Genomic DNA, 15537 nt, shown 5'->3' on the forward strand with positions numbered 1-15537 from the left:
AAAGAATTTACATAATTTATTTTCTTGGGTAATCATTTTTATGGAGTTCTATGAGATAGAAGTATTTTCTTCAGAAAGGTGGCAATAAAAATGGTAAAGCTAATGTTTAAAAGTATGTCCCACAGGAAGAGCAAAAATTATACACAGAAAGTTTGTGATTTGTATTTAAGTACATTTCTTTTCTTTTAAAAGATATTGCTAAACTTTTTTTTTTAGAAACACAGTATAGTTTATTTTGATTCACAAATGCAAAGTGGAAACGCAACAAAATTGAACTTACTACCATTTAAACAGATTGCTTTGTTTCAATAGAAACTATACACATACATATTATATATAATTTATATAAAATCCATCCATCAACTAAAACATCATATGTATATCTAGTATGGTGTTTTTATTATAGAACCAACAATCTGATTAAATGTTGCTTGCATTTAATGCATGACTTAAAAAAAATAAAATTCTACAAAAGTTTTAACTAATTTATATATTAAAAATCTCCTGGATTAAATGAAACAATGAAATTTTGCCAACAAAGGTGTGCCCAACTCTTATCTAATTATCATATTTTCTTACATACATGGTAAAAGCAAAAAATAATCCTCTAGTTTATTCTGATATATTGTTTAAAATTATACACTGTATATCAAGTTTTTAGTGCACATGAAAAATAAAATTGCAGAACAGGAGAGCAGTAGACATGTGTCCCAAAATGGGCAAGGAAAAGGTAGTATTAATGATGGCTAATAATAAAGTTAATACAAATGTTGTATTGGGCAAATATTGCTGGTAGTTTATGTTAAACTAAAAAACACTACCTTATCTTGTAATCATAATTTGATTTGATTAGCATATGGAAGTTAAAGTAGAATAGCTTTAGTAGAATATACATTATGCAAATCAAGACTCATTAATTTCAAAATTTAAAGCAAAGCTAAAAAATATTTAAATTACACTTCTCTTTAGTTTACTGGCCATAAACAATTATATTTAATTAAGTCTCACTGAAGCAGAAAGTTACTCAAATTAATTAATTGAAAGAACTCATGTAGAGGAAATATGTATAATTCCTGACTAATACGTAGCACTTTTTAAAGGGGTCTTTGCTTATGTAGTTTTTGGTGATTTTGAAGTAACTAGACCTACTGAATAGTCAATAAAGTTATTTAATTGTGATTGTGTTCACCTAAAAATGTCAATGAATTTTACATTACAGTTTAGGAAACTTGTTCAGAAGAGAGACAACAAACACCTTCAGACTGACATTTCAGTTTTATTAATTATATTTAATTTAGTTTTGATAATCTTTATTTGGAACATCAGTAGAGGTAAATAGAAGCTTTCAATAAGATGTAATAACACTGTGGTTTTTATTTCACAGAATATACCATCACTTTTTAAGGAACTCATTTGAGAGTGTGGCTTACATAGACCTTAGTTCTTTTAGCTGAGTTATAATGACTCAGCTGTACAAGATTGTGTGGTGGTGATAAAGGGTACTGACAAAAGATTTTCCAAACTTAACAATTTTATCATCTTAGATAACTTTTATTTCTTGGACCTGAGAATAAAACAACATAATTCTGGTAGGTAGATTTTCTATAAAGTTGATCTTGAAATAGGAAACTGAACAAATTTCTTAAATTAACATTTTTACCCTTCCAAAGGAAAGAGGCATTTAGCCATAACCTCTCACATTTTCAATAACAAAATGAAAATACTGCACTAACTAAAATCTTGAATTCTGGCACTATGTTTACAGCTGCAGAAAATTTCTTGTACAGTTAATTTTTAAAATGAAAACAATATTGTGGACACTGCAGCAATGGCATGCTAACAGAAACATCTTGTCCAAAGAATTCTACACCTTCTGTAAGATTTATTTCATTGTTACATCTAAATTTTGATTACTTAAAATATATATTTTTTAAGATCAATCATCTTTTTACACCTTTTCAAAGAAAGAAACTTTCAGGCAAATGAACATGACTCCTCTATTTTTCTTCTAGAAGTCAGTCCAATTGTACTGAAATAGGATTATCATATGATTAGGCATTAGTGGAAGAAAAGCACTGCCTGCTCTATCTCATTCCCTGGGAGAACAGGGAGGAGAACCCAGCCTGAGTCAGTAGAGGCATTTTTTTTCATCTGAGAATCACATACAAAGTTCAGATATACCATCAGACAATGGCACTACAAATCATCCGTGAGTATTTAAGCAATTTTATGTAATAAAAAGATAGAAATCAATAGCTCTTACATACTTTTATTTCAAATCTTCTTTTGTCCTGACTGACACATATTTATTTATCCAAAGTCACTCTCTAGCCTTATTCCACCATAGGAACTTGAACGCCATTTCCAGTTTTGTCATCAATGATTATGTGAGCCTTAAACTGTTGAGGTACCAAAAAGAAGACATGGTCCTCTTCAGATGGAACTAAAAGTCTGTCCAGATGAAACCGGGCAGCCATGTGAAAGGGATCATTGAAGAAGTAATATGCTATTATTTTTTAAGGCCTTGTCTTACATTAAGAAAAAAATTGAGTATGCCATTGGATTAAGAGATTTTAAATATAGGGATCAATCCCCGGCTTACCATTTTGTGAGGAATTTTGCAAATTTGTATTAACTGGTCAGGAATGGTCAGAGTAGCAACATTGTTCATAATAAATACCTCAAGATCTTAATTAAATATGTAATTTTTTAATATCTATGTTTTGACCAAAATACCACCTTCTTCATGAAGATTTCTGGAAATTCATGAAGAAATATGAATTATCTTTTCTTGACACCAGTCCTTCAAATAGGTATAGCTCATGACATAACTTTCTATCACCTTTCCCTTATTATCCAATTAATTTAGTATTTTCTGAGATCCTGCTTAGCTGAGGCACTCAGCAAGTGAAATGTTTCTTCATTTGCTCAATACTCATTCAGTATGTTCCAGGTGGAGGTGAATAAAAGTATTCATTGCTTTTGAACTTATGTAGAGAATATAGCTGCTCTCCTTGCATGCTGGCCAACCCAAATTCAGGCTAATAAAAAGAAAATAAGAAATGTTCTTAGGCGATAGCAATTTTGAATAATGTATTCCCCTGACTTTAACATTTTGTGGAGGCTATTGGACATTCTACTTATTCAAGGCACTAGCTACATAATTATAGGTTCCTTGAATGTTAGGTGCTCCAAAATGCTTATAGAATGGATAAAGGTGCTGAATAAGATTTATTTGATGAAGATGATGATGGTTAAGAGAAATTCCTGCAAGATATGAAATGGATCTAAACAACAAGAGTCAGAATACCGGCTGCCTCCCTCACTGTACATGGATTTCTCAAACACAAATCCGAAGCCCAGACTAAAAATATCAGGCACTCACAAGCTGCATTGAAGTATCAATAAATTTAGTTACCGTATGAAAGTTCAATTTCATCCCCAATCATAAAAATAGGTGACAGTGCAAATCCCCCCCCCTTTTTTTTTGGCAGTTTGCAGGCCAAACCAGCAATCCAGTGGGATGTCAGTAGGTATCAGTGGGAGAGTGAAGACATTACTTTTTGGTAATTTGTTTCTTGATGCTTCCCTTGCCCCTCCTCCTTTTTGCAGATAAACTCTCTCAGTGAAGACCGCGTTTTTCTGTACCCTACAGAGAGATTAGTGAATGCATAATCACACAGTGACAGGTCCAGTTCCAATGTGTTTCTCATTAAATTCTCTGTCATCCCCTCTGTGGGAAACTGGGAAATTTATCAGATTTTCCTACAGGGAGGTGAATTTCTGCTGAGGAGGCAACACAGTGTCTTTTACTCTCCGGAGTGCAATTATGGCTCGGCTTCCACAGCTCCGCTTCGTTGACCATCAGGCTCTCTTTGGGGGAGGTGTGCATTCCATAACCTGTCTCCATGCTTTGAGACATGTTATATATTTACATTTTTTAAAGTTGGCTAGTTGTTCTACATTCTTCTCCAGAAAAGGCCTCTGAAAGCAAGGGGAAATATACTATTCAGTGTACCGGAAGAGGCGATACCAAGACCTCCCTAACAGTCACCATCCTAATAGAAAATGAGACAGAACGTGTTTAAATTCTAGAAGAGAAAAGCAGTTTAAAATTGTATGTTCCCTATTTGTTCTCTCTCTTTCTCTTCTCTCTCTCTTTTTCATACAAGATGCATTACAAAGGGGTGAAAACATGTTTTCTGTTTAGGTAATGAAAGAATGGCAGTCATGCCAATGACTCCTATAAATCTCCTCTGAGACCTGCAGTTCCTCTAAATGATGATTAGGAGGAATGCCATGCCCATTTCTGTTGCCACATTTGTTATGTCACTGGGTTCTAAAACTGGTTCAGCTCTGAGAAAGTTTGTTTTCACCTTAGTAATTGTGTTGTCTGAGATCCTCAGCCTTTACCATCTGCACAGCAGGAGGACAAATGAGAAAAAGACATAGAGCCTGGCACTGGCACAGACACAAACCACAAGATCTCACTGCCACCTAAGGGAGGGGGTTCCCAGGTGGCACAGCTGTAAAGAACCACCTGCTGATGTAGAAGATACAGGAGACACGGGTCCCGATCCCTGGGTTGGGAAGATTCTCTGGAGGAGGGCGTGACAAGCCACCCCAGTATTCTTGCCTGGAGAATCCCATGGACAGAGGAGACCGGAGGGCTACAGCTCATGGGGTCACTACAGCCCACGGCGGTCGCGAAAGAGTCAGACATGACTTAGCGACTAAACAACAACACATCATTGAAAGATAACCCAATAGAGCATGGGAAACGGGAGGTATATTTTTCTACATGCACGTTAAGTTGCTTCAGTCGTGTTTGACTCTTGGTGACCTTATGGACTGTAGCCTGCCAGGCTTCTCTGTCCATAGAATTTTCCAGGCAAGAATACTGGAGCAGGTTGCCATGCCCTTCTCCAGGGGATCTTTCTGACACATAGATCAAACCGGCATCTCTTTTGTCTCCTGCTTTGGCAGGTGGGTTCTTTAGGACTGGAGCCACCCAGGAAGCTCCACATTTTTCTATGGAGACCTCTAATTCTGTCACAACACTGACCTGATAGCTGAGATTGGAAGATCAATGGCCATCTAATTTCAGTATTGCTTCGACAGGGAAAAACGGACTTGTGCTTCTCAGCATCTGATATATTTCTCATGATGTAGACGTCCATGGGATAGAACATGTGTGGGTTAAAAAATTGAAAGGGGAAAGTAGCCCTGACTTTGCCGTAACTTTTCAGCTCTTTTCTACCTGTCTGCAGGAAGCTGGACAATTGTTAACCATTTAGCACTTAAAACACACACATACCCCCACACAACACACACACACACTACCTCCCACCATTGGTCTTAAAGGATTATATCAGCTCCTTCTGAAAACAGCTGCTCCTTTGGGGGCTGCAAGGATTAGAGCAAAGCAACCTCCTCCAAGACATGTGAAGGGGTTGGCAAGTGTTGCTGCATCTACCTTGAATATTACAGAGGCACCCTTGCAGTGCCTCCAGCCAGAGTTCCTGTAACGCTGGCCTGCAGTCAATAAATATTTCATGTCTCTTGCCCCCAGGGTGTGCTCAGAGGACCACCCTGTTTGTGTCTGATTCGGCGCTCATGGCTTCGTGCTGTGGGCGGAAAGGTGGGTGTGGAGCCAGAGGCGGAAAGTGCAGGCAGGATCCAATGTGGTTAACATTTGGGATCATTGGTCTGGCTGTAGGGGATCTGCAGAATTCTTCATGTCAACACTCATTCTGGGAGACGGAGCAAGTCCACCAGAGGATTATCATCCAGCATCAGTGTGACTCACTCAAGGGTTAATAGAAGGAAGCATTCATAAGAGGTGAGGTTGCAGATTCAGAGAGAAATAGAGGCCTCATGGACTTCTCAACAGGGCTTTCACTGTTGAGTGTGTGGGTGTGTGTGTGCTCAGTTGTGTCTGACTCTGTGCAACCCCATAGACTGTAGCCTACCAGGCTCTTCTGTCATGGGATGTCCCAGACAACAGTACCGGAGTGGGTTGCCATTTCCTTTTCCATTTCACTGTTGAGGTAATGTAGAATGTCATCTCCCATTTAGGAAGGAAACTCTCAGAATTTCCCAAAGGCAGGCACCCAAATGGGAAAGGGTTCTTGTCTCCTTGGGGCTTCCCTGGTGGTTCAGATGATAATGAATTTGCCTGTAATTCAGGAGACTCACATTCTATCCCTGGGTTGGAAAGATTCCCTGGATAAGGGTATGGCAACCCATTCCAGTACTCTTGCCTGGAGAATCCCATGGACAGAGGAGCCTGGCAGGCTACAGTTCATGGGGTCCAACAGAGTGGGATGTGAGTGAAGAGACCTGAGCACAGCACAATCTATTTAGATACACAGCTAAAACACCTAAAGGGAAATGAATAGTTAATAAATTGTTGGCATTTGAACCTTGGCCCCTGTATTGTTCTATGCAGATTCCTTCTTCAGTACTATGACATTCATTCCCCAACTGCTGGAAATGTGCCCTTTGACCCTTAGGGAACTGTCCCATCCAAGGTTATACCCACTCCCAGGGACACCATGAGGACAGTGATTTGCTGTTTCAGAGATACAATAGCCTAGCCCTCTTGCCAGAATTTGTAATAAAAATGGAGGACCATACTAGCTTCTTCACTTCCTTACAGGGAAGGATGTAGATAAAATACAACACATTCAGTTTAATTAAAATCCCAGGTATAAACAAATAATGTTTTAGTATATTCAAATATTGCATGGGCACTCTGTATTTTTATTTATGAGATTTGGCAACTATACTTATGGATGTTACTCTCAAGAGGACTCCCCAATAAACCTGTGTACTACTCTGAAGTAGCTGAAGATTATTTCCAGATAATCCATTCTTCAGGAAAAGATTGTCGTTGTTATTCAGTTGCTAAGTCGTGACTGACTCTTTGGAACCCCATGGACTGCAGCACAGCAGGCTCCTTCACTATCTCCCAGAGTTTGCTCAAACTCATGTCCATTGAGTCAGTGATGCCATCCAACCATCTCGTTCCTCTGTCGTTCCCTTCTCCTCCTGTCTTCAATCTTTCCCAGCATCAGAGTCTTTTCCAATGAGTCAGCTCTTGCATTAAGTGGCCAAAGTTTTGGAGATTCAGCTGCAGCATCAGTCCTTCCAATGAATATTCAGGGTTGATTTCCTTTAGAATTGACTGATTTGATCTCCTTGTAGTCCAAAGACCTCTCAAGAGTCTTCTCCAGCCCCACAGTTCAAAAGCCTCAATTCTTCTGCGCTCGGCCTTCTTTATGGTCCAACTCTCACATCTGTACATGACTACTGGAAAAACCATAGCTTTGACTATATGGACCTTTTGGAGAAGGTATTATGGTCAATAAACACCAAGAAGTACCTTGAATTACAAAAATAACTTACAGAAGAACATGAAGAGATCTAGAAATTTGTCTTTCCACATTTGGGGGATCATAGTTCAACATTCTCATGGTCATAAAAACCTTTATACTCATAAACAATGCCAAATTCAGAAGTTTTGGTGGCTATACAAACTCTGAATTATTATTTATTCAGAGTGGGATCTTAAGGCATCAACCTTTCACTCCACCAAGATATTAGCTGGCAGTCTGCTTGTTTGTATGTTTTATGCTGAGTGGACTGCATTTTCCTAAAATTATACAAGGAGTGTAATCATTTTGTGATTTATCAGCAACATTTCTGAAAGTCTCTTAGAAAGTTTGTTACTCCCTCCTTCATGAAATACATTTTTTAGTTATTTTCCAAAGTGCCCTATTCTCCTGGTTAGGTTTGCTAGCTCAGTGGCTCCTTCTTCCTCATCTCTTTGGCTAACTTCTCTTGCACCTGACTTCTAAAGCTTGCAGATCCTCAGGGCTCAGGTTTTGGCTCTTTTCTACTCTCTCTTTCTTTCTCAAACTCACTCCCTGTGTAATCTCATCTCTGCTTTAAAAAACCATCTGTATGCTGATGACTCTCCAATTGAAATCTCCAGCCTCAATCTCTCCCAGAGTGCCAGGCTCACACAGTCAACAGCCTCCTTGACATTGCTCCTTGGATGTCTAACAGGAATTTCAACCTTAGTATGTCCAAAACAACTCAACTCTTGTTCCTGAACCGGTTAAGCTTCCAGGCTTGCACAGTTTAATAAACAGCATGATGATATATTTAGTGATGTGAGCCAAAAATCCAGGAATAATTCTTGTGCCTCCTCTTTCCTTCATAATCCTCATCCTAACCCTCATCAATCTACCAGTAACTCCTTTTGCCCAAACTTTCAAAATAAGTCCTGATTCCTACCACCCCTCTCTCTACTCTATACTTCAGTCCAAGCCACCCTCACTTTTCATTTCATTTACCCCTACAGCCTCTCAACAGGTCTATCTTTGTCTCATAAGAATGGATTTGACAGAGAAGTCAGAGTAAAATTTTTAAAACTTAAATGCTGTCACTGAGCAGCTTAGAACTCTTGAGTAGCTTCTCCACCCACTAGAATGAACCTGGTCCCTTCTTCACTCTTCCATCACATCTCCACCCTCGGCCAGCCTCACTCTCTCTACTCCAGCCACAATGGCCGGGAATGCCTTCCCTTGAGTTCTTCACCAGTTGCATTCTCTTTCTCCTGAGAGCTGTCCTCCGTGATGGCACTGTTTAAAACCTCTTCCTGAGCTGCTCCATCATCTCCTCCTTAGTTTCTTTAAGTGCATGTTACACACTCCTCAATGATGTTAAGTTCTTCTTGTGTTTACTGGATTCCCAAGGGGATTGTAAATAGTTGTCTCCTCCCAGTAGAATGTAAGCACCTTGAAGGAAGAAGCCACCCTGTTGGGTTTATTCACTGTGGTATCTTGGGCACCAGGCAATGTACCTGGCACATAGGAGTCACCCCGTGTTCACTGATTGAATGAACACATACCATCCATTTTGTTGCAAGTTTTCTTTTGAAAAATGCTAATTTGTTCCAATTTGATTGATACCAAAAGGAAAAACTTGAACAAAAGGTGAATTTGTGTTTGCCTACAGGTAATTCCAACCTGTCCATTCTAAAGGAGATCAGTCCTGGGTGTTCACTGGGAAGGACTGATGCTAAAGCTGAAACTCCAATACTTTGGCCACCTCATGCGAAGAGTTGACTCACTGGAAAAGACTCTGATGCTGGGAGGGATTGAGGGCAGGAGGAGAAGGGGACGACAGAGGATGACATGGCTGGATGGCATCACCAACTCGATGGACATGAGTTTGAGTGAACTCCGGGAGTTGGTGATGGACAGGGAGGCCTGGCGTGCTGCGATTCATGGGGTCCCAAAGAGTCGGACACGACTGAGTGACTAAACTGAACTGATATGTAATTTCATCCGGGAGAAATATTCTGTATTTCAGATGAACCAAATTGCATCGATGTGCATAATATATACTGCACACTTCTCATGAAGTCAGCAAGCTACATCTGTCCACATCTGGGTTTACAACTTTCCACCTGATTTAGAGCACCACCTTCAAACATTTATGGACGGAACATACATATGTTGGAAGTTCTAGCCCCCAGTGTATTTAAAAATAGGGCCTTTAAGAAGATAATTAAGTTTAAACAAATGTATAAGAGTGCGGCCCTACTCTGATAGATCTCATATAAGACTGATGCCCTAATAAGAGGAAAAGGCGGCCGAGAGCTCTCCCCACCCCTTATGGATACAGGCGCATGTGCACACAGAGGAAAAAAGGACACAGAGCAGGCAATCCGCTGAAGCCAGAAGGAGAGCCTTTACCAGAAACTGAGTGGGCTTGAACCTCAATCTTGAACTATGAGGAAATAAATTTATGTTTAAGTCATCCAGTCTGTAGGCTTTTGTGATGGCAGCCCCAGCCAAATAGTACAAACCACTTGAAAACTCAGAAGCCACATCTCTTCCAACAGCCACTCTATCACACAGTCCTGTGCTGTCCTTTCTCCTCTCAGCCTTTTTGGTATTTTTTCCTCTCCTTTTAAAAAAATTTATTTAATATTTATTTTTATTTCTTTGGCTCCACCACGTCTTGGTCATGGCATGTGGGATCTAGTTCCCTGATTAGGGATGGAACCCAGACCCCTTGCATTGGGAGCTCAGAATCAATCACTGGACTGCCAGGGCAGTTTCTCTCAGCTCTCTTTTATGATATAAGTATTGTCTCACATTTTTTCTATGGATCTGTCTCTGTTACTCACCCTGGAAGCTTAACTATAAGCAAACTTAAGACTTTTTTAAGGTAAAATGACATATTTATATATTTCTTAAACATTTAAGGTATATAAACTGTGCTGAGCCACCAGGGAAGCCCCAAGTTTATCCATATATTTGTGCAAATATAAATATATACAACTATATGGAGATATACATATATATATATAACAAATATACAGCAAAAAAATTATAGATGAAGCAAAAGATTGAAGCCTTAGGCATAAATTGTAATGTATTTTCTACTATCCCAGGCAAGCTTCTGTCCTGTATTTTCTGATATTAACCCTTATTTTTAAACATTACCAATTATCTTTGGTACATTCCAATTATGGAGTTGGTGATGGACAGGGAGGCCTGGCGTGCTGCAGTTCGTGGGGTCACAAAGAGTCGGACTTGACTGAGCGACTGAACTGAACAGAACTGAACTGAATTATCTTGAATCTGATCATTTTTGAAATGCTTTGTCTCTTTGTGGTGATACTTGCATTGGAAAAAGACATGAGGATATGACTTAGATAACTTCACTCCAAAGTCTTTCACTGACAGTGCTGTACAGATTGAAATTTTAAATGCTATATCAATGGATTCAATAAGTTAAGAGTTGGAGTCATGCTTTATTTCATTTTGAAGGTCAAATACCCATTATTATTATTAAATAATATCAGCTTCAAGTCACATAGTTCAGCCTCAAATAAAAATATAAAGTCGATTGACACATAAACTATCATTTTATTATAGTTAAGAAGCCATGTATTTTATTATCAGATGATATTTATTGAACATGTGTGTTTGTGGAAGTCACTTAATCTTGTCTGCCTCTGTGCAACCCCATAGACTTTAGTCCACCAGGCTTCTCTGTCCATGGGATTGTCTAGGCAAGAATACTGGAATGGATTGCCATGCCCTGCTCCAGGGGATCTTTGTGACCCATAGATTGAACCCGGGTCTTCTACATCGTAGGCAGACTCTTTACCATCTGAGCCACAAGAGCAGCCACCAAACATGTCCTGTGTGCAAATCTATAAAAATGACTAAAGAAGACTTCTTCTGTTAGTTGTTCCATTTGCTATGTACATTCTCTAATGGGGGACCCATTGGGTGTACTGCTTGTAACAGGAAAAGTAGCAACTGGCAGCTGTGCGTCTGTGTCCTGATCTTAGCCCTGCCATGAATTAACTGGAAGGGCTTGGACCTTTAAATGGGGCTTAATTTGACGATTCATAAAGTTTCCCAGCAATGTGAGCTGGTGTAGTAGTTCTGTAGAACAGTGGTCCCCAACCTTTTTGGCATAAGGTACTGGTTTAGTGGAAGACATTTTTTCCATGGATGGAGGCGGAGGATGGTTTCAGGGTGATTCAAGCTCATTACATTTATTATACACTTCATTTCTATTATTATTACATTGTTATAATAATGAAATAATTGTACAAATCACCATAATGCACAATCAGTGGGAGCCCTGAGCTCATTTTCCTGCAACCAGACAATTCCATCTGGGGGTGATGGGATACAGTGACACTTGAAGTGTGTTGCTTATGTCCAGTCTACTCTATAACCTCATTTTCGTTGCATCTCATGGTCCGTGGTCCAGAGGGTTGGGGACCCCTGCTCTAGAGAAACAGAACCAGTAGGATCTATTTATTTATATAGGTATTGGTTCATGTGATTATGGAGTCTGAGAAGTCTCAGGATCTGTTATCTGCAATTTGGAGAAACAGGAAAGCCAATGGTACAATTCAATCTAAGTCCAAACATCTAAAATCAGGAGCACTGATGTCTGAGGGCAGGGAAGGATAGATGACCCCTCTCAAAGAGAGAGAGGGAATCTACCCTTCATCTCTTGCTACTCTATGGGCTCTTGGTGGATTGAATGATACCACCTACACCGGAGAAGGTGATCTTCTTTACTCAGTCAGCCCATTCAAACATTAATCTTGCCTGGAAACATGCTAACAAACACATTTTTAGAAATAATTTTTAAACCAGTCATCTGTGATCCCTGAGTTGACATGTAAAATTAACCATCACAGCTGGGTTTTCTCTGTTTCCCCTTCAGCCCGGTTTCCTAGTTGGCTGCATTTAAGGCTGAACCACTGTTCAGGTTGTAAATGATATTGTGGAGAATACTATTCTTCCACCAGAACTCCACAGACCTCTGTAAGCTTCCTTTAGGAAGGCTCTAGTGGGAGAAGAGGAGTAAGGCAAAGTCTTCTGTAAGAACACATAGAACATGTGTGCACTCAGGAATAATCTACTTAATAATAATTACATACTATGAGGGGAGAAGGGGAGAGAATGTGTATAAGACATGGTTAGTTTAATCAATACAGTTAATTGAATGAATGAAACAAATTACCAATGATTTCCTTACTTTCTTTGCCGGTAGAGGCCAGCTCTCCAAGGTCTTTTAACAACATTCCACTGTAGGGTAGAAGGAGTTGATGAATTATTTCAATTCAGAGGTAACCAAAACTTTAAACTCTCCTACTAGATTTAAGGGGCTTCCCTGATAGCTCAGTTGGTAAAGAATCTGCCTGCAATTCAGGAGACCCCGGTTTGATTCCTGGGTTGGGAAGATCTCCTGGAGAAGGGATAGGCTACCTACTCCAGTATTCTTGGGCTTCCCTTGTGGCTCAGCTGGTAAAGAATCCACCTGCAATCCAGGAGACCTGGGTTCAATCCTTGGGTTGGGATCCCTTGAAGAAGAAAGGCTCTCCACACCAGTATTCTGGTCTGGAGAATTCCATGGACAGAGGAGCCTGTCCATGGGGTCGCAAAGAGTTGGACATGACTGAGTGACTTCACTAGATTTAAATCTTGTTTTCAACTTGACTTTCTCAAAATAAATCACACTTCCTAATACAGCTTCTATCAATCTACTGATATAGAAACCCAATACTCTTTTAAGACTTTTCTTTCTTATAGTGAATTATTTCCAAATTAAAAGAAAGAGGGAGAAAAATATGACTGTTTTAAATACAAATGTGACAAAAAACAAGACAAAGAGAAATATTTATAGTAAGATGTAGGAAGTTGCCTCTTAAATTGCTTCTAAGGCACTATCCAAATTTAAGCTTTTAAAATCACATAAAACTCACTAGTTGTAAACATGGTGATTGACCAGCTGCTATATTACTTATAATTTTAGTCATTTTTTGAAAATCTCACTGAAATGGAAAACCATAGTAATAGCCCTCAAAGGAACTGACCTTAAGACATGCTTCAATATTTTGGTGATAAGCCACACATTCAAATAGTGAGGTATTCATTCAGAAAGCTTGTGATCTTTTCTCTGAGAGAGCTAAGATTCATTTTCCACATATCTTGAGTGGGAGAAATGAGAACACTATTGTTATCAACAACAACAAAATGAGTGGACGGCTGAATTCTACAAAAGATGGTCTGTTTTGTCTTCAAAATACAGTAGAGGGCAAAGGAAAGGGCGCTTTAGGAAAAATGACACATATTTTTAGCAGAAATTATGACCACTCATGTCATCCAATAAAAAATATGTCTCATCTACATAATAGCTTCATGCTTACTATTGTGCTAATTGAACTATGTACTTTTGATGCATTCTCTATTCATGTGAAAGTGTGGGTAACAAGTGATAAAAGTCAACAGTCACGGCAATTGGACACACTGAAAATCTTTCTTCTATGACTCTGAGTCAGTCTCCTCAGTGGATTACTAAACACATTCCAGAAATCTCATAAGTTACTACTGGTCTAAAAATGGATATAATTAAAGATGAGTAAACCTACCGCAGAGCTTGATGTAATCTTTTACGGTAATTAACCCAAACTATTTACAATGGATTTTTATTCCACTTTTCTAAAGATTGCATATATGTTATTACAAGTTCATATATCTTTCCATTACAAAAGCAACTCCCCCTCCCACCCTCCACCTCCCCAACATAGTCACACAAAGTGAAGAGATATCTGCATTGTAACAGTTTTAGAGCAGGTAAGTCCAGTAACCATGGTTGTAAGTTTGATCACAGCCAGACCAAGATCTGGGGATACTACATGAATTTCACCACATCAGAAATTTACCAGTATATATCTCTAGGTTTGGGAGTAGTATGATTTGGATTGATAATTTCCAATGAGATATTGTTACAGGGAAGAGCTGACTCCATATTGGATCTGCTGCTTTCACTTTAACATTTCTTCCTGTTGCTTTTTTCACTAAAAGGATACTGTTTACACATAATGACCTGCCTTGGGGAGCGCTGAAACCTCTGCCTAAAGGTTAAACCATTATGTCTTTGTTCAGGATCCTGTCCACCTGTGGATGGATACAGGAAGGAAAAAATTAACACATTCTCTCCCCAAAGCTAGCCATTCAAGGAGATATTTGTAAGATAAATGGTCTTCAAAAAATTTTACTTCCTCACCTCCCCCCACTCTCTGTTCTATAAAAGAACCTGGCATCCAGACTCTGGTAAGATGATTATTTTGAGATATTAGTCTGCCATCTTCTCAGTTAGCTGAATTAATTGACCTATCATGCAGTGAGCAAAGGGAGCTTGGACTCAGAAAAAAATACGCTTGTCTCAACTAAGTTGCTTTTATTGCTATGCCACCAAGTTGCTTTACATGGTGGGGGAAAGGTGACTCTTTACTAAAATTCTCTCTTTTTTTTTTAACATCTGATTATGGCCAACCTAGATAGCATATTGAAAAGCAGAGGCATTACTTTGCCAACAAAGGTCCGTCTAGTCAAGGCTATGGTTTTTCCAGTGGTCATGTATGGATGTGACAGTTGGACTGTGAAGAAAGCTGAGTGCCGAAGAATTGATGCTTTTGAACTGTGGTGTTGGAGAAGACTCTTGAGAGTCCCTTGGTCTGCAAGGAGATCAAACCAGTCCATTCTAAAGGAGATTAGACCTTGGTGTTCTTTGGAAGGAATGATGCAAAAGCTGAAACTCCAGTACTTTGGCCACCTCATGTGAAGAGTTGACTCATTGGAAAAGACTCTGATGCTGGAAGGGATTGGGGGCAGGAGGAAAAGGGGACGACAGAGGATGAGATGGCTGGATGGCATCACTGACTTGATGGACGTGAGTCTGAGTGAACTCCAGGAGTTGGTGATGGACAGGGAGGCCTGGTGTGCTTTGATTCATGGGGTCGCAAAGAGTCAGACATGATTGAGCAACTGAACTGAACTAAACTGAAGTGTTATTAAATTCTAGAAAATAAGGATCCTTTTCTTGCTGTCTGGTAGTTTTCTCTTAACTCAAACTCTTAACTTTCCATAGTAAGGCTTTCCATTCTATGTGGATTCACTAAAACACCTATGAAATAAG

General features: G+C 39.3%; 1 long non-coding RNA gene across 1 annotated transcript in view; it reads right to left on the reverse strand.

Annotated features, from left to right (window-relative positions):
- Positions 1-204: 204 nt before the first annotated feature.
- LOC129658035 (uncharacterized) overlaps positions 205-15537 on the reverse strand; it is a 36774-nt gene continuing 21441 nt past the window's right edge. Inside the window, exon 3 of the long non-coding RNA XR_008717235.1 lies at positions 205-3984. This is a non-coding gene — a long non-coding RNA (uncharacterized LOC129658035). The remainder of the gene's footprint in view (positions 3985-15537) is intronic.

The sequence above is a fragment of the Bubalus kerabau genome, chromosome 7, assembly GCF_029407905.1.
Source record: "Bubalus kerabau isolate K-KA32 ecotype Philippines breed swamp buffalo chromosome 7, PCC_UOA_SB_1v2, whole genome shotgun sequence".
Lineage (NCBI taxonomy): Eukaryota > Metazoa > Chordata > Mammalia > Artiodactyla > Bovidae > Bubalus > Bubalus kerabau.